The sequence below is a fragment of the Stenella coeruleoalba genome (assembly GCF_951394435.1).
Source record: "Stenella coeruleoalba genome assembly, chromosome: 9".
Taxonomy (NCBI): Eukaryota; Metazoa; Chordata; class Mammalia; order Artiodactyla; family Delphinidae; genus Stenella; species Stenella coeruleoalba.
The window spans coordinates 55,382,032-55,403,018 of NC_137155.1; the positions used below are offsets into that span (position 1 = coordinate 55,382,032).

At 39.2% G+C, this 20,987-nt stretch overlaps 1 protein-coding gene across 1 annotated transcript in view; it reads left to right on the forward strand.

Annotated features, from left to right (window-relative positions):
* The window catches only part of LOC307191369 (uncharacterized protein), a gene marked incomplete at its 3' end in the record, with an annotated part of 547,413 nt that overhangs the window by 396,977 nt on the left and 129,449 nt on the right, over nt 1-20,987 (forward strand). The window contains exon 15 of the mRNA XM_079931381.1: nt 12,981-13,078. The remainder of the gene's footprint in view (nt 1-12,980; nt 13,079-20,987) is intronic.

Sequence of the window (20,987 nt, forward strand, 5' to 3'; positions counted from 1 at the left end):
AGCTGGCCCGTGAGCCATGGCCGCTGAGCCTGCGCGTCTGGAGCCTGTGCTCTGCAACAGGAGAGGCCACAACAGTGAAAGGCCCGCGTACCGCAAAAAAAAAAAAAAAAGTTGAACTCGAACCTTATCAACCTTCTAGATTTAGCTAATAATTTATAGGAAATTCAGGGTAAAGCATCCTGATATCTCTAATAAATTGGAGAGAGAGAAACAGGAGAGAAAGAGAGAGAAATAGCCTGAAATTTAAAGACTGAAAGAGACTTAAAAGACATAGCAACCATGTAATTGCCATGTACAGACCTTACTTGAATTCTGATTTGAACAAAAACTTATTGCATCTCATTGAGGTGAATATTCAGTAACTTTTCCTTTCATGTTTAATAATTTAAATCAAAGTTTATAATAGATTTTCATTTGTTAAATATCAATAGTAGAATTTTTAATATAGAGCATTAAAGACAATAAATTAAAATATTTATTTCAAATCATATACATATTTTTGGTACAAAGAAGTAAAATAAAATGTTCAATAACTAGACTTTTAAGCAGAAAAATAATTCCATTAGCATGAAATTATGGAGGGAGAGTAGAAAATAAATAATGCATTTATGGAAATAAAGAAATGTAAAATTTCGAGAGTTTCCATATTTTGAAAAAATGGTAAGATGGGTATCAAATTGCTGTGGGACCTAGATTCTGTGGATACATTTAAAACGGTTTTATTTTGTAATGTCAGTATTTAAAACAAGCTGGAAATTATATTCTTTGTAACTGTTACAACTTGTGATGAAAAAATTTAGATGCCAACCTAAAAGTGTGATAAGGGTACATAGTCTCGAAATTCTTTCGAGGGAAACACAAGCAAAAGAATTTGAAAACCTCTGTCAAATTCACCATGCCTCAATATTTTTAAACACAAATCCCTTTTCTTGCACAATACTTATCCATAGTCTTCAGCATGCATTTCAGGAAACAAAAATTTAGATATGCTTGAAAATCTTAATTGCTGCACTATAGTACCAGGAGGTGTGTGCTCTCAACATCATTCATTCATTCATCTATTCATTCACTTAATAAACATTAATTGAGAGCGTACTAGTTTCAAAAACCTGGGCCAGGCCCTTGGGAAATACCCACTCGAATCACATACAATGATTAAATCCTTTAAGTAAATCCTTTCATTATAGGGCCTATAACAATGATCAAATTCTTAAGCTCTGGCCTTGGTTGACACTCTGCTGGATGAAAATAATAAGGTTCGTGCAGTATTCTCCTGAAAACAGCACAAGCATATAAGAATAAAAAAGAATATTTCGGAAGTCAGGTCATTGTTCCAAAACAATTAGAATTCTATTCTTAATTGAAATGGCTTCTTGGTTCTCTTGCAGGACCCCTGAAAAGAACTAGAAGCCATAAGGAGGTTTATATCAGAGAACACATCTTTATTACAGGTGGGAAAAAAACAAACAAACTCAAGTAGGACAGGCTAGGAAGTGATGGCAATATTCTGGATCTGTCACTCTGTGCCCCTAGACTTTGCAAATGCTCGGAAGATTATGTGTACATGGAGTTCTGATCCAGAGATGATTTACCTGCCACAGTGTGACCAGCTCTGTTGGACAGAGTCAGCTATATTTCTGGGGACTTAGAAGATGACATTAATATTGCCCATATTTATCACGGAGAGGAGGCACAGGTGCAAGCTGCAATTCTGAGACTTGTGGGTTCAGTCATGAGCGTGTGCTGCTTTCTGATGTATATGTTAAACCCAGCAAGCTTTTTTTAGGGAATTTTTTTATTCTCTGTTATGTATTTATATCAACCTGTCTTCCTTAACTTACGCACACTCATTCACACATTCTTACACACTTCAGTATGATTCCTGTACAAACGATCCCTTCTTTGACTGTTCAGAGAAAAATCCCTTTTGACAGGGATGGGGGGGTGGGGGATGGAAAACTCACTCTTCTTATTTGAAAAACACAGGAGGTCTAACTGTTCTGGGGGTAGTTTTGCAGGATGCAATCTGCAACCTAGTTTTTTGTTTGTGTTTTGTTTTATTTTTAGCAATCAGAGAGCAGTCTTCTGCCTTTTTTCAGTGATTACTTAAAACCTCAAGAAGAGATCTAGTCCACTGTTCTCAGAGGCTGATTGTAAGCATCATAAAACCCAAGGATTTCTTCCTGTCATCTTTGTTTACCCACTCATTCAACAAATATTTATTGACCACCTATAGCATGCAAAGCTCTGGGCCAAGCATTAGGCAGAATTATCTGTATTTCATAGATTCTAAGACATGCATTTTTCAACACTTAATGTCTGAATTCAGGATGTTTCCATGGCATTGCCTTTTTCTTTCTTAGTAGTACCAAAAACAACTCTATGTCTTACAACCAGTGACCTTTTAGATTTGATGGAATACCACATTGTCCATGACCTGTCTGCTTTCACCAAAAGAAGGAATATGCAAAATAAGAGGAGTCAAAACTCACAAATCAGAAAGCTTTTCACTTATCATCAGCTTTTGGAGCAAAAGAAGAGGTCTTGGAGCTTGTGTGATTTGAAGATGATCTGCATGTTTCATTAATTCAAGCTCTCCTTGGCCTTAGAAACGTATCATAACTAAGTATGGATTATCTATTGTTATTCTATGGTTTTTAAATTCACAGGTGACTTTTTTTTATTATTGTAGAGTGTGTGTGTGTGTGTGTGTGTGTGTGTGTAGTGCCTTCTACCGAAAAACTCATTTGGAAATTGATTTTTGATCCGTTGTTGAAGCCATAATTTGAGGGGACTGTTTCTTAGGATATATTATCTATAATGTGTCAGTAGAAACTACTTAGAAATATTTTTAATTGAGCAAAAGAAACGTTTTTCAGTTCCTTTATTCATCCAAACATTTTAGTGTCTGACCCATCCCTAAGATGGGTCAGACACTAGGAAGTGCTGTTAGAGGATAGAAACAATGGGATGTTATTTTTGCCTTCAAGAGACTTACAGTCTAAACAGGGAGAGGAAAACCTGTAAACCACGAATGCTCACATAAGAAAGAATGAAATGAATCCTCTAACCAAGACCCAGTGATGTCTACATGCGGTCCGTATCACTTCACAGTGTTACATTGACCTTTAAATATAACAGAATGAAGGCTGTTCTCCCCCTTCCCCTGAAACATGACTGTTTCAGAAAAAAAGAACCCCGGGGGTGGGGGAGCTCAGAACAGTGTCCCAAAGTAGCCCTTCCATCATTGATTTAAAGAGATAACTGCCATCCACTGGGGGATAGCAAGGACTACATATTTTGAAAGCTTCGCAGTCAGCCGAAATTTCCAGGCCTCATATAATTGCTATCACTGATTTCTATCCAAAGATAGGGCCTACCATTAATGTGTTTACCCCATTCTAATTCCATGATGGCGCTATCCTTTTTCTTCCCTACTCAGCTCCTCCTTGACTCCTCTCAACCCTTTCAATTGCCTTCAAAGTCCTTCATCTTCAATCTTCTCATAACGCGTTCCCCCCTCCTTTTTTTGGAATTAGAAGCTCTTCAAGGGCAGGAACCAAGGCAATGTTGACACAGAGTAGACCCCAAAAACTAACTTTACTGTAGCATGGAAGAAGGAAAGGAAGAGAAAGAAAGGAAGATAGCTTATCTTCTTGAATTTGTGAGTTTAATAAACTGTAGGAAATTGGGGGGGGGGGGCATCACAAGAAGGAAATTGTATCTTGGAGTGCTGAGAAAATTCAACTCTGGGTTTTCCCTCCAGGAAGTATCTGAGAGCAGTGAATCTCAGCCTAACCTTTGCCCCAGCATATATGACAGCTGATAGTCACATGAATGACAGATGTCTGGGGGCTTAGTCAATTTACCTGAAATTCTCAGGGCATTGACTTGCAAACTACCTTTCTCTCCTACCTGGTATGCAAGTGATTAGAAGTGAAGTTATTAAAGAGATAATATCAAATTCACTCTAATTTACGGGGTGGTGGAAGCAGATCACCTGCACATTTTGCCAGTTTATTTGTAGTAACAGACTTCTTGAGGCAAACCAGTCTGTGGATGCCCCGTCACCACCAGCAGCTCCCACCCCACAGGCCCTCCACCAGTTTGCCTGCCTCCACCCGCAATTCAGACCTAGAAGTCAGACTCCACAGTAACAGGAACTCTGCCCTCAGCCAGTTCCCAAAAAGGCCCTGCTTTCCTCTTTTAACTTATAAAATACCCATAAGACCTGTAAACAAAAGCAAAAGTAGAAATATTACCAATTTAAGAAGAAAATCACCCGTTCTAAATATGTTCGTCTTATTGAAAAACAAAGCACACAAACGAAAACCTTTATTTCTAGTGTGCCCAGGTTTATGATGTTTAATTTTTAGACCATCACATTCCAAGGGTTGAGACTTTAATAAAGGGTAAAATGGACTGGCCCATTGCCCTTCTCCCAGTGATGTGGAGGTGACCATGTTACAATATAATTTTCCCATCCTTCCCACCCAAGAGATCCGTTACCCACATGCCATACATTGGTGGTCACTAGATAGGGGTGCCAAACTTAGCAAATAAAAATACATGATACCTGGCTAAATTTGAATTTCAGTTAAACAACAAATAATTTTCTAGTATGTGAATGTCGTATGCAATATTTGGAACATATATGTGCTAAAAATTGTTTCTCTGGATTTCAAATTGAGTTGGGTGTTTGTATTTTGTCTGGCTTGCTTGGGACTCACCAAACACTTTTATATCCACTATTTCCGGTCAAAGGAATTTGAAGTAATAAGTACCTAATTATGGTAGCAGTTCAAGTATTGGGCAGTCTATCAAAGGAGAAGTATTTGGGGATTTCTTAGCATTTCAGAAATCACAATACAGGCAAAGGTCCAACTTACTTCTGAGAAAGGAGACGGGTCATAGTCACAAGGGAGGGAAGGAAGACAACCATCAACAAAGTAAAAGATCCGGAGATCACCGACCACCTGGAGGGGTGGGATGGCGAGGGTGAGAGGGAGGGAGACGCAAGAGGGAAGAGATATGGGAACATATGTATATGTATAGCTGATTCACTTTGTTATAAAGCAGAAACTAACACACCATTGTAAAGCAATTATACTCCAATAAAGATATTTAAAAAAAAAAATCCGAGGGAAGATATATATATTTTTCAGATTATTTTCCATTATAGGTTATTACAAGACACTGAATATTGCTCCCTATGTTATACAGTAAATCCGTGTTGCTTATCTGTTTTATATATAGTATAACTGAATCATTTTGCTGTGCACCTGAAACTAGCACAATATTGTAAATTGACTATACTTCAATAAAAAATAAATTATAAAAACATCCAAGGGGAATGGAGCATCTGCTGGGGACCACAGCAGGCACAATGTGCCGGACTCCCCAGTGCCACCCCAGGGACAGCCAAATCTGTGCAGTCCTGTTGCCTCCCTCCTGGGCCTCCATAAAAAGTGGAGAATGAGGCCCAGTTCAGTGCTTTAGAAGCCATAATATTCTGACAGAGGAAACCAACTGATGTTCAGCTTCCTTCCTTTGCATCTCAGCCCCGGACTTTCACACAGTTCTCATAAAGGCGAGACAAATATTTACAGATAGAAAATGGTAATAGGGGCCTTGATAAGCTCAAAGAAACAGTCAAATCTGTGTGTGGATCATTTAATCACAGTATCTGGAATATATAAACATGGCACATATTATATCCCCCCTCTTTTTTTGTGGCCTCAAAATTTGATCCAAGTCTGGGAGTTTAAAAGTCCCATTTTGTGTAATCAGGTTCTGGTTGAACATGATTGCTGAATTATTTTAAATTGAAGACACATGTCTGGAGCCTGAGTTGTATGTATTATTTCAGGATGGTGTCCATTAGGTCTTATCCACAGGGGCTATCTTCAACTTTTGCCACATTCAATGCATTCTTTATACATCAGTATTTGCAAAACGGTGAATCATATATAAGGGAAAATTGGAGGGAATATGGTACTCGTTAAAGGGTGATTTTTTTGAAATTATCTTGAATGCATTATTCAGACTTGTTCCCAGTCTCCCCTGGTAAGGGTCCCAGTGCTGGTTGGGAGTTTTCTGGGGGAAAAAAGAATATTTTAAAGACAATAACAATGCATAAATAAATAAAACCCTGTAGTTGTGCAAGACCCTTCTGCAAAGTTACGGCTTTGAAAACTTTACAACTGAATCAACATTTACTTTAACTCCTTGTCAGCCCTAAACACTTTTAAGTGTCTTAATTGCAGATTTAATTGTTGCCACTGCCATGGGCTTTTCCCTTTGAATGCATTTTTCCCTGAACTGAGCCTTTTGTCAGACTTCACCTCGCAAGGGCAGCCAGTTGATTTTGTAAATTGTTGCATCATGTCCAGGGCGCCTATCCTGATTTGAAGGTGGCTGGTTCTCCAGGAGTGGTGGTTAGGTTTGGGGAAATCCTAATGCTGGATCAGTCCAGGGACCCAACCACACCAGACATCAATCTACTCCAAAGACGTCCTCCATGCTAAGAGCTAGGACATCTGTTGCATGCTTGTTTGTTTTAACAGCTTTATTGATGTATAATTTCCATACCATAAAATTCACTCATTTGAAGTATACAATTCAATGATTTCAGTAAATTTGTGGAGTTGTGCAACCATCACCACAACCTACTTTGAAAATAATCCCATCATCCCAAAAGAAACTCTATGACCGCTTGCAGTCACTCCCCATTCCCACTTCCAGCCCTTAGTAATCACACGTCTACTTTCTCTTTCTATCGATTTGCCTTTTCTGGACATTTCATATAAATGGAATTATACAATAGGCGATCTTTTCTTATCTGGCTTCTCTCACTTGGTATAAACTTTTCGAGGTTCATCCATATCTCAGCATGGATCAGTGCTTTGTTTTTATTGATGACTAGTATTCCATTGTATAGATATACCACATTTTGTTCACCCAGTCACCAGCTGACAGACATTCATTAGGTTGCTTCCACTTTGAGGCTGCTATGAAAAATGTAGCTGTAAATATTCGTTTGCAAACAGGCATTTTTGAATGAATTTGATGTAGGATTGTTAATGCCATTCATCGTAAAATGTAAGTTGGATTTACTTTTACTTTTTTAAGGAGTTATCCATGGTTTTGTTAAAGCTGTCTATTGAAAGATTCCAGAGTGAAGTAGGCTTGTGAGTGCTTCGAGAAATATTTATCAGAGTGAGAACTGTAGTGATTCCAAGACATGAAGTAGTTAAGAATAAAGGAAGGGAACACTTGGAAATTTCAAGACTACCAAGTGACCTTCAGAACAGCCTCAGCTCCTTCTGTGCTAGTCCAGACCTGGAGTTTAAGAGCTCAGACCCACTCACACTGCCACACAGCCCTTCCTCCTGGCAGCCTCAGCACATGCTACCTGATTTCGAAAAGTCCTGCTGACTTAAATAACATGAAGGCTACTCAGAGAGAAGTCAAGTTGGAAGTGGCAGAGAGGTGAACAGGTCATAACACGGGAACAGAGTTGTCAGGCTGTGTTTATTTCATGCCTTCTAAGCCTCCTGCGACTGATGGAGATGCTGGCAATTCTGTCATTGGGGAGTGAGGGTTGAACATGGTAGGGAAGCAGCTGTATCAAAAAGTGCCCTTGCACGCTGGCCCCAAATCACCCATCTCGAGCTGTGAAAAACCCATGTCATGAGAAATCCTTTCCCCAGGAATCATCACAGAAAGCAGGCATACAAAAAGCACCATGGTTTACAAACTGTGATACTGATCAAAGGTAAAGCCAGCATTCTCGTCCTCGCTTTTCACTAACACTCTTTGTGACCTTGGCCAGGTCACTAACCTCTGCGGGCCCTCGTTGTGAAGTGTCGGGATTTGATATCATGATTCTGGCCTAAGGTTTTTTCTACATGCAATACTCTATTTCTCTGATGACTTTGAAAAGTTATACTTCTGAAACTCGCATTTAAAAGTTAAACCAATATCATCATCCTGTTAGCAGTCAACTTACTGACGGCAAGAGGCATGACCTGGAACACCAACTAGTGAATAATCAGCATTTGGAACACAATTTTTTAAAATGCCACACAGCGTCCGCGTGGCACGCCAGCCGTATTTTTGCAGATAGGAAAATTGTTGGTTTTTCTACAAATTCTCTTGCAAGTCATTTAGCTTCTTTGTGTCAGAGTTGGGAATTGAACCAGCACTTTAGGGCTTCCAGACCTTTATTGTATCAATTAATCCAGATTGCCTGGGAGCAAAGAAAATAATCATTCAAGAGTTTGTGTAAAATAATCCACCGTTAAAAAAAATCTCTGACTCACTGGCCAAAAAAAGCCATTTTTTCCTGTTTTTGCTTTATGGTTTATGTTCTTATTGGAATGGTGAGATCTTCCTGGAGAAAGAGGTTGGAGGATGGTTACAGCTTGACAATAGGGGGTGAGGCTTTATTCTCCCAAGAATAAAGAATGCCCCCTGCTGAGAAGAATACCAGCATATCTTCTACTCCCTTTCCCTTGGATGCCTGTTTGCTCTCTTGCCTGTGGAGCAATCTGACATCTCTTGCCCAGCCTCTCGGACACAAAGCCAGCTCCTGAAGGCTTAACACTGCTTTCATTAGGACTTTCAATGCATGTCTTCAGGGAAGGCAGCAGTCTCTGTCCACTTCCCCATGGGAAGGACCAGCCATGGGGTTCTCAGTGATGCCTGCTCCTTTCAACTTATGCAGAGCATTCCAGAGCCCTGGCATTTTGACTGTTCTCCAAAGTCAGTGGCCAGCCTGGTAGTGAAAGAAATTTGGGGACAGATGGTATGAAATTGAAATCACATCATCCCTACTCTCTCCCAAATGCTGGCCTGTTGTTTTAGCAAATCTCCACAAAGCTCCGTGGCATTCATGCTGGTCTGATGGAGGTCTGCATCTTAAACATTGATGCCTGAACATCAGGGCTGATGGCAAGGTGGCACATTAAAGAGGAAATTGCATTAATGTCATGTGGTCCCTTCCTGACAATCAGAACCCCATGTAAATTTGAAGAAGTCCACATGCCACCAGACAAACGAAGAGGTCTCTTTTCACTTATAGACCCATCTGTTGTTGAAAAATAACCTCATATTAGTGAGACGCCATTCCATGTTTGAAAGGGAGCTCATTCCTTGAGACAAAAATGACTGCAAAGGTTCTTTCTGATGTTCATCTTTGAATTTAGCTGAAAGGTACTCTTGCAAAGCCGTCTGAAGCAAGTGCGGAGCATCATGGGAGGATATGGACATTCGCCCTTGACTTGCTGTAGGTGCCTGACAACTCTTTGCTTCACCACTTCCATTTGTAAAATAGAAATGGTTAGTTTCCAATTACAAACCAAACATTAACAGCCCAGGTGACTTCTCATGCACCTCTGAAGACACTGATTAGGGAGTGGAAGGAAGTGACAGGAGGAGGAAGGGCCCTGTGGTGTACCCTGGAGGGATGGCAAAGATTCACAACTCAATCTAGGTGATGCTGGCTCTACTTCTTCCAATCAACAACTTTCAGAAATGCCACCAACAACGTAAGGAGCAATCAAGATGTTTTGGTTGGTACCAACTCCTGGCCTGATGGTGTGAGTTTATTTTCATAGTGAAGAATTATATTTCCTCTCTCTTAAATATTTCTAAATGTTGTGACTATTTTATAAGTCTAAAAAGGCAAAAGTACTTTAAATTCTTCAAGCAAAGGATTTTTAAGACTACACAAAATGGGGAAATTCCCTGACAGTCAAGTGGTTAGGACTCTGTGCTTTCACTGTGGAGGGTACAGGTTCAGTCCTTGGTTGGGGAATTAAGATCCCACAAGCCGTGAAGTGTGGCCAAAAAAAAAAAAAAAAAAAAAACCACTGACAAGAATACACAAAATGGCCTGTTACATTCCTCCAAGCTCTTACCAAAAAAAAGCAAATACAATTTATTAAAAGATGTATGTCGTATTCTATCCCATTGTCATTCCGAAAGGAGGGAGAAAAGCAGGGAATTTGAGGTTTGATAGTTTGTCTTTATAAATTCCTACTCTGCTTATTATTGGATGATTAAAAAGTCTGAGCATCAGTAATTTTACTTAGAAAAATCAGCATAATAACAATACTATCATATTATTATTATTATAGCAACTTTAAAGGATTATTGTGAAAATGAAATGTTACATACTTTTAAAATTGGAAAGCCCTAATTGAAAGTTAGTTACTACCATCTATAGAGAAGAAAAGAGTAAATTCACCAACCCATCTGGAAAAGGTTTGTGTTTTGTACAGGTTGTTGCTAGAGTGGGATGCAGGGAAAAATTCTGAAAACACCGAGATGAGAAGTGACCTAGTTTGAATAACTTCCTTATCTGCAGCTCTCCCTTTCCAATTATGTCTCCCAAACTTCCTCACGTCTTGAGCATAGTTCTATGTGCTTCATAAACAGGGAGATATTGCTGTCAAAAACTCAAAATTGTGTCAGAGAAAATCCTCCTGCCATCTCATATCTCTTCCAACGCCATTTCCTTGGAGCTCACGCACATTTTCCTGGCAAGATGTTCATTATGCAGAGGTTGCTTTGCACTTTCCTTCAACTTCTGCTCACCTGCAGGTTAAACTGTGCCTTTATTTCAGGATATAGGAAAAGCTTTGAAGAATGAAAAATTGGAATCAATTGTGGATAAACTTCTGGAATTAGGCTTTGACGTATCATCTCCATCACAGTTGATTGTAAATGATTCATCACTTTCTCACTCGTATTACTGTTAAAAATACTGGAGTCCTGAGTTTCTAAATTAATAAAACCCCTTATAGACAGCACAATATTCCTTAATAACTTATTCCAGACATATATCCATTGTATGAACATATATTGGATCACATTATTAATTGGATCACAGTACTGCATTTCTACCCATAGAGTCAGAATTATCTATGCCTCTGTAAATCAAGAGTACTGTGAGGTTTTCTTTGGCTAATTCAGAGGGAGGAGGTAAAAAAAAAACTGGGATAGGAGACAAGAAGGTATAATACTCAAAAGAAAGATGGCTTTAGATTTGGAGAAAAGAGGTCTGTTATTTAAAGAACTGTGTCTCCTTAAAATCATACACTACCATAACTATGAAAATTATAGTTTTGGGATTGAATTGGGCAGCATGTGGACAAAAGAATTAGATGTTCTTTAAAATCTTCATTTTCATCTTGATGTTATAGAGGTAAGCAGTTAGCCTTAGTAATCCTGCAAGCTAAGAATTCTGAACCTTTTCTGAAGGGAGATAGTCAAGAATACTTCTGAAATTCTGATAAAGATTCCTCTTCCAAAACGATAAATACAAAATTTTGCTCAACAATTCCAGGCATTTCATGGATTGTCTGGACTCCATATTACAAGTATCTGAAGTACTTCTGTACCTTCTGAATTTACCCCTTTCTTAGCTGTTTTTCACATGAATAATGGACATATTAACAATGGAGAATCTCCTGACGTAGGAAGCCATATGTCCTAAATAGTATGTGATATTATTTATGTGATTAATAGTATTGATAAATAATATAGTTACATATGATAAATAGTAACTTTTTGTTTCCAAAAGTGTTTAGTCCTGAATAGACAATAGATGATAGAGACATCATCCTTTTATTAATCTTTCAAATATTGTCAAGTTAAAAAAACTATTTTCTGGAAAAGATTCCCCAACTCTTTGCTTTCCAGAAAGAATCTATATCTTTACATCTGTCTGTTTATTTAACTGTCAATCATCACTGCAACAAACTCTTTCTTAGAGAAGAAACAAGTAAAATCAACCTGAGAGAAAATACCAATTAGAAAAATCCTGGATAAAGAAAGAGCCAAAGAATATAGTAACTCCTTTTTTTTTTTTTTGCCTTATTTTATTTGTTATTTTATTTTTTAAACATCTTTATTGGAGTATAGTTCCTTAACAATGGTGTGTTAGTTTCTGCTTTATAACAAAGTGAATCAGATATACATATACATATATCCCCATATCTCCTCCCTCTTGCTGTTTATGGAAAATGGGTCAGGAGTAAAGCTCTTCCATAAGAAACAATTTTTCCATGCAGATGAAACCTTGGTTTTATTTTTAGAGTACAGTATTCTATTATTTTTGAATAATGTTGGAAGATCTAATATGCCAGTGTTTCTTCCCCATTTTATTGAGAATTAAGATACACCACGACTCTTTAATAAGATACATTAAAAACACATAAAGATATTTTATCAACAGTTTTTATTTAATTAAATCAACTTTTTTGAAATAATGTTATCTTAATCAGAAACAAATAGTTGAATAAATTCATACTCTTCTTTGTTAACAATTTTCAAAATTTTTTCTTAATATAAAAAATCAAAAGCAACTTACAGTCAAACTTCGAAAATTAATTTCAAACAACTGAAAATTGTAAAAAGGCATATATTTTGTTCTCTTTGATAACATCACCAAGTAAATTATGGTATTAAAATACCTAGGTCAAGGACTTTACTTATGTCACAAAGCCTCCTCCTGTTACGTCCCAAAGAACCAAAAAAGAAAATAATTACATATGGGCAGATTATATACGTGAGAATATCGCATACTTGTAATTTAAAAGGAGTCTCCAAGGTGACTGCTTTACATAAGAAAATAGCCCACAAAACATAAAATTTATAAGTGGACTGTTCTGCATTTTTGTAGAGTAAATGTTTCATTTTCAGAATTATAGATGTAGAAAATCATATGTCCCGGCTGATGAAAGACCAGTAAACTTTCACATGTTTTGTAAAAACTTAAATGCTGGAAACCAATACTCACAAAATTTAATGATCTTTCTGCTAATGTCTTTAAAAAAATAATAAGGAAAAGAAACAAAACGTATACAACTTAAGTGTAGTATTTCCAAATTCTTAAAAAAGGAGAGTGCATAAAATCACCTGTTTTACATTTTTAGTTTGCTTATATTTGTTAAAATTCATTCTATTCACAGGAATAAATGGAAATATGAAAGAAATACTGATGTGCCTGGCCCATCTTGTCACACATTGTTTTGAAGGAAGCCAGTTCTGTTTGGGAAATGACAACAAGGTAAAATAAGAATGGGACTGTTTTTTTTTAACATTTATAAAACAAAAAAGAAAAAAAAAACGGGGGGGGTGGGCAACAAAAATCATTAACGACCCACTTTCTTTTAAATACGTTTTACCATTAAACTTGAGGACTTTGTGCAACTGAGTGCTTAATCAGTATCCACAATGTATACCTTACAAATGAGTTACATCCTAGGTTTCTCTTTCATTATTTGGAACTCAGCACATCTTCTCTTAGAATCAGATATTCCACTGGGTGGGAGGATTCCCTGGCTGGCTCACAAAATTCACAGTAACCCACAATTTAGCTTGCTTTATGTGAGTAGTGTTTAAATGACAATCAACTATCATGTAAAATACTTTCTATAGAAAAATGCATTCTCTAACCCATCTCAGGCTTTCAGAGGTACTTCTACCACTGGGACCATAGGTGTAGCTGGGGGATGAAGGGAGGAGGAAAGGACAGGGTAGTTAATTATGACCACCATGAACTCCTAAATTCCCTAGTATTGTTTAAAAAGATAACATCGTAACTCTCACACAAATGTACAATGAACTCGTGTCAAAGATTTTGTTAACTCATTAATTAGTGAGCCAACAAGTAGGATGTTACCATAGGGTCAAATAATTCAAGGAACCACACATATATGGACCACAAGGAATGCTGAGATGAATTTACACAGAAATGCAAAAGGCTCTATCCATATGGCAATTATCAGTTACATTCCACCAGACCCAATTAATTTGCTTTCTTATAGATAAGAATCATTTTCATTATTATCAGTTTTCTACAACTTGCAGAATTATAAAGAAGTTTAAAAACAGTGAAAAGGGATATGACCACAAGAATGCATTAGATAGGACATGCAGTAACTTCTCTTTTATCTATTTAAAGAGTTTCACAATTTTTCCCAACAATACTATAACAGTAGTCCTTTCAAGATTGACATATCCTGATATTGTGGACTGGGGAGGAAATACTGAATTCCAGATAGCGATTCCCACACTATCTGTTAATAAAGTCTATACCAGGGCTGTACAAAAAATATATAATGCAAACCACAAATGCAGCCATATATGGCATTTTTAATGCCACCAGGGGGTGGTTTCCAGGGGGGGTGGTTTCCAGGGGGGTGGTTTCCAGGGGGTGGTTTCCAGGGGGGTGGCCACCCCATACCACATTTTAAAAAATCAAGTACAATTAATTTTAATAAAATATTTAAACAAACATGCAAAATATCATTTCAACATGTAATCATATGAAAGAATTATTAATAAGGTATCTTAGATTCTTTTTTTCATTCTAGGTTTTCAAAAGCCAGTGTATGTTTTGCACTCACAGCATATCTTAATTCAGACTAGCCTCATTTCAGATGCTTTACTAGCCACATGTGGCCCATGGCTAGGACAGGGCTATATAAATCAAACATTCGTGAGCTAGCTAAGTTTTGCATTGCTTGACATATTAATTAAAATATTTAGGTCTGTCCCAGCCCTTCCATGCCCATACCATTACTTTCAAGGTAGCCAGATTGCCAGATTTCCTCATGTGGGAATGAAGCATGATCAGTGCCCAAGGAAACTATAATTTGAAATGTTTGTCTAGTGTGGCCCCATGAATTTCCTCATTAGCAGTCTGCACCATTGTCTTTTCCCAGGGAGACCATACATACCCCTGTGATGTGAGAGAGAGAGCAATGAGCACACAGGGACGTGGTGGGAACCATGATAATAAACGTAATATTGCTTTGCCTGTCACCTGAGTATGACAGCACCTGTCAAAACATTAACTTTTTCATTTTCATATCACCCTTGTGAGGTAAAGAAAGGAGGGACATTTCTCATAATCCCTCTTTCACTGCAGAAAGGCAAGAGAAATCTTCCTTCTTAGCAAGGGAGTATAAGGTGTATCCACTCAGCCTCTTGTGTATTGCACAGGCCTCAACTGGGCACAAATAGATCCAATTCAGAGTCCAGCCTCTAGGAGGGAGAAAGGACCCTCTCCACAGCAGGGCCGCCAGGGCATCCTGCTGGATACAACAAAACATCACCAGTGTCAGGCAGGGGCTGAGGAAGAGGGAAACAGAAGAGAACCTGCTCCACTGCTGAGCCAGAGCAGGGAGGGCACTGGGAACCTCCCTCTTGAAACCAGCATGCTCAGAATCTCTATACATTTATTTGCTTCTCTTTGTGGGCCCTCCTCCCCACAGAGATTTCTGAGAAAAGGATGAAAGTCCCATGGTCAGACAACCCACTGGGATCCCTGATAAAAAATTTATTTCAGATAATTCTGGAGTAACACTTACTATATTCTGGTGTTTTATATAATCTGAACTAGGAGAATAAACCATAGGACTGTGTGTGTGTGTGTGTGTGTGTGTGTGTGTGTGTGTGTGTGTGTGTGTGTGTGTGTGTGTGTGTGTGTGTGTGTGTGTGTGTGTGTGTGTGTGTGTGTGTGTGTGTGTGTGTGTATGTGTAAGAGAGAGAGAAAATAGCTAAAGGCTGCCCTGAGATCCAACATCTTTCCTTCCTCCTCATTTTCTTAGGACCTCAGGGACTAAAATCAGTGTTCCAGGGACTAGTAGCCCCAAAACAGCCTTTCACACCCCTCCCCTCATCCCTTTCTTGAATTTTCAAAAGAATATACAGGCCATTCTGCTCCCCACTCATTCAATCAACTGTTTTGATTTCTGGTGGCCGCCATTTGCAGTCGTCACTTCATATGCATGAATGGCACTTTTACACCTGGGCGACAGTCATCCATTCAACTGGCAAGTGTTCATCTGTATTTAACATTAGCTGCTCAATAATAACCTATTGAAGGACTAGGCCTGTTAATGTTTGTATAAGGAGGGGAGCCGTTAAGAAAAGACTACATGTGCTGAATTCAAGAAGGGGGCTATTTCTTTCCTACTATAAACAGAAATGATTATAAAACCAGAACCCAGAAAGAGTTCCTCACCCTTCACTTTGGCGTGAGGGGGTTTCGTTTCTCTGCAAGGGCCTCCTCTCTGAGTGCTGATTCCCCAGGTTTTTACTGCATTCCAGGGAGGGAGATAGAAACCAAAGCAAACAAAGTGCCCCCAAAGGACCCTCTCCTCCCTCCAAAAAGCTTCTATTTTTAATTCTCTGCAGCTTTTAAAACAGTGGAATGGGAAGGTTTCAACAGTCAGTGGTGGAAGAGAATTCCTGCTTTCTCTAAGGATGCCCAGTTTAGATAATCCCTGCTGGCAGCGGAATCCCAGGGCCAGGGCTGGGCAAAGGGGTTTTCTTGGCATTTTCTTTTCAGCACATTTTGTCATCTCAAAGTAACTTTTAACAACTGTGCTTTCCTCTCTGCACGGGAGCAGAAAGCATGTTTTGAGCTGGCGGCAAAATGTACCTAGTTTTCCCTCTGAGCGTCTGTCTCTAATGTTAAAAACACATTTTACTGGTGCTTGGTACTTTGTATGGGCACTTGACTTTAAACCAGGAATCCCTGAGCTCTTTGTGGGATTTCTCATATCCACCCCACATCCACCCCACACGGTGGGTGGCAAATAGTGAGCCCAACTTTTTTGTCAGGTGGGGAAACAGGGCAGACCCATAGAACATGGCAAGTAGTTTTCCCAAGCCTGTATGGCGAATGTTAGCAGCAAAAGTAAACATTTTTTGCATGGCTCTGTCTGGTTTGTGGCCTCATGGCTACTGCCTCCCAAACACAGATTACAGGGTATCATCCGTAGGCATCAGATGTGCATTTGTTGACCAGCTGCCAAGACATTCATCTGGCAGACATTTCTTAAACTTCAGCCACATGCCACGCACTCTGACTCGCAGAAGCCTGCTCTGCTCCCACATAGGTCTCCTGAGGTTGAAGCAGCATTGGACACGCCTGAACACAGGGACCAGAAGGAAGAGCAGAATTTCTTAAAATTTCCTCTACTTCATCCCAAGCTGCCTTTGCAGAGCTGTCTGTGTGCACGCAGGGCTCACTTTCAGAAAGGCATATTCAAGGCAATTGGCTGTAGAAAGTACTAGACCCAAATATCCTCTCAGGGTTCTTAAGGACAGGACTTGAAGCTTGGGAAGGAAGTGCCAAATGACCTGCAGGCGTGAAGGTGAGGAGAAGGGCTCCAACATAGTGGAGAGCTAGGCAGCCCAGATTTCAAAGCTATTTCTACCTCCTAATGTTACAGCCATTAAATCAAGAATTTAGTTCTTTAGCCAAAATGCCCCGTATCCTAATAGTGTTCTTACTTGGCAAAATGCTGCCTATAAATACCTCCTGCTCTTTCCTCTTCTCTCCAGCTTTCAGAGTTCAACCAAAGCCCATTTTATATTAAATAGGAAAAAAGCAGTAGAAACTAAAAGAACTAATGTGTCTGGGCTCATCCCTTGTCGCATCATTTCATATCAACTTTGAATCCAAGGAAGCCTAATAGTAATTCAGCCATGAAACTGCTGCATAAACTGGGGGAGATTTGGAGCATATGTTTTCAATTCATTTACATTTGACTCATCACAATAGGCTGCTTTTTTTTTTTTTTAAGTTCTATTTGATGTTTAAGAAAATATTTCACCCTTTTAAAATAAACCTTTTAGAGTCTTTCTCCATTCACAACAGGACGCTGCGGAAGGCTAAGAGAATTAGGAACTCAAAGGCAGGAAGGTTCAGGGACGGTTCAAAATTCAGAGCCATGAATCCAGAGAGGGTTCAAAAGTTGGCAAAGTGAACCCTCTCATCCCTACCCACAAATAATAAATAACAATCACAACAAGGAAAAGGAGAAAGGGGAAAGCCACTGGAAAGCCATAACTTATCCCGTCTCCAGCCTTACAGCTCTCTCCAATTTTAAAGCAGGAGTTCTTCGGAGAACTTAGGTAGTGCTGCCTGCAGGGAGCTGAGATGGTCTTCTGTCGTAAATTACCTTTGCTGGGGATAAGCTTTTCTGCAGGTCCAACAGACAGGCAGCTCTGCAAGACCCATCACCCAGCTCCGTGCTTCTTAAATTATCCTTCATCTGGTCGTGACATCTGAAAACCTACAGGGAAAATGATCACCCCCAAATCTGACCTTCCCATACCACTAGGTCTTTTTTTTATAAAGAACTACACCACAAGAGATAGACACAATAGCATTCGATTTGCAAACAAAAATAGGAGGAAAAATAGAGCTTTCTATGTACTTCTTCAAATAAATAGTACAATTGTTTTCAAACTTGTCCATACTAAAGGTTTTTTTTCATTGCAATGTGACCCTAAGTCCTTTTCCCAACTAAGATAGCCATAGTGACACGAAAATCATTAGAAACGAGGACTGGAGGGAGCCTTAACTTTTCCCCTTCGTTCTCACTTTACAATCAACAGCCTTGCTGCAGCCTTCCAACCGTATTCAGACGCGTACACACACAGACAGACACATGCACGCAAACATCTGAGGACCTAGAATATTTGAGTAAATGGCTGCAGTAGGTTGAAATGTGATCAAGACCTGAGAGCAGGTAGCAGGCCAAGAGAAATAGCTCCTAGCCATAAAAAATGCCTTAATCAATCAGTAACTCTTCCGTATGTCACCTGACGTGTTTAATCTGTCTGCTTTGACGGGATTGTGGCAAGTGGAGCTGGCCGCTGGCAAAAGTAGAATGGGCCTTTGTGAAGTAGGGCCGGCCGTCAGGCTTGGGAGAGCACGGTGAAGGGCTACACAGAGTAGGCGTCTTATAAGTGCCTGTGGGCCAGCTTCTTGTGATGGAGGCTCCAAAAGAAGGAAGCAAAGATTTCAGACGTTACAGGTTCAAAACACATCAAGTCAACGGGCAGACACAGTAACAGTCATGTCGTCCAAGAAATTTAACAACTTCTTCCTTCATTTGCTTCTCCCTGGAATTCAACCTCTGTCATAAACGCTGAGAAATGAGATAGACCTATTCACTTCCACTTTAGTGTTTTAATTCTGGAACTCAGATTTACACCCGAGAGAGGAAAATGTATTCTTTGCAATGTCTGAATCTTCTGAACAGGGGGAAGCCAGTGGATTTTTTAGCGTCAGGCTGGCTAACCTTGGATCTGGTCATACAGTTTGTTGTGAAGGAAAGAGCTTTTTACCAGAAGAAGGAACACACCTTGATCCTGCCAACAAAATGGCTTTTAAATACCTCCACTTTACTTCAGAAAGAGAATCATGGTTACTACCTGTGAAGCCCAGTGCTCCTTCCCTTGCACCTTCTGGGACACCCTAGTCACCCTGATCACCTTGGCATTGAGAGGAGATTATCTCCACTTCCAAGTCTTTATGTAAAGTGATCATTTAATCCTGCCATGCAAAGTAGGAATAAGCTATCCCCAGTTTTGCAGATGAATAAACTGAGATGTGGACAGAGATCAAGTCATTATCCCAGAGTTACCTAGTGGCAAGACCTCCACTCAAATCCAGGCCACCCACTCAGCCACCTGCGTGTGAGACAAATTCCCTCAGAGATGTTTTCGACAAGATTATTTAAGGCAAATGACTATTCAGTTTCCCACTGATGTGTATTTGTGTGTGTGTGTGTGTGTGTGTGTGTGTGTGTGTGTGTGTGTATATATATATATATATACCTTAATTCTTTATTTTTGCTCATTTCCTTTTTTCTATTTTAATACAATTGAAGCATAGTACACAAATATTCAGCTCCATGTATTTTCACAAGAAGCCTGGACCCAGCATCTGGATCAAGAAACAGATTATTTCCAACCCACAAGCCTCTCTTGTGCCTTCCTTCAAGTCATTACTCTCCCATCCCCCCAAACATTATACTCCTTTATACCCCTGTCTCCTTTATAGCCAGGGGCGAGGGGTGTGTGTGTGTGTGTGTGTGTGTGTGTGTGTGTGTGTGTGTGTGTGTGTGTGGAGTATTTGGTTATGAGCATGTATTTTGGAAATAGGCTGCTTGGGTTGAAATCCTGCTATACGTTTTACAAACTGTACATCCTTGGGCAAGTTACTTAACTCCCCTATGACTCAGTTTTCTCAACTTTAAAATGGGAATATTAACAGAACCTACCTCACAAGGTCGTGATGAAGATTAAATGCTACAGTACATCTAAAGAGCTTAGATCAAGGTAAATAGAAAAGCTCAGGGTAAGTCAGAAAACACCAGCTATTATTTATGCTGGGACATTTCTCCCCCTCTCAGAGACTGTCTATGAAAGACCAAGAAGGTACAAAGATAGTAGAGCAAGGGGGATGGCAAGGGAGAGGAAGAGAGAGGAATTCCAACCAAGCATGTGCTGTCTGCCAGCATAAGAAACAGACCCATCTCTAGGTTAGGGAGAGGATCAGAGCTGAACAGATGGAGGGAGAGCTAAAGCAGTCAGTTCTCCAGTCATACAGAATCAAGTGTTCAGAGTAAAACTGTGATTTGAAACATTATGTATTTTCTCTTCCATTCTATTTATGCTTCCTACATGTGCAAATATACATGCCAAAGATGAATAAGCAGGAATGCTTTTTGAGACCATCCATGAACTTTCCATGACTCCTAATAGTCTAGAATTGAATGCATATTTTTAAGTTTCCAACAATATAAAAACAATGAGTGTGAGCTTTTTTTTCTCCCCAATTCACAATTTAATTCCCGACATAACTTTTTAGGTAGAATAGATTCAGACATTTTTCCATGTCACATTTCTTTATATTTTTGCACCACTTGAAACATTTTTTACCCATTTAATTTAGAACTTCTCAAAATCATCTGCCGTGTAAATCGAAAGTAAATAGCTCGTTTAAAGCATAGGTTCCGAGAAACCAGAAGCTTCAAAAAAAAAAAACCAAAACCCATAAGGTTGAGAACTTGCTGGGCAAGTTTCCTTTTTTTCCCATCCCAAAGAATGCATTTACTGAGACAGCTATATATTTTATGAAATACTTAACGAAGTCAGTGTTTAAA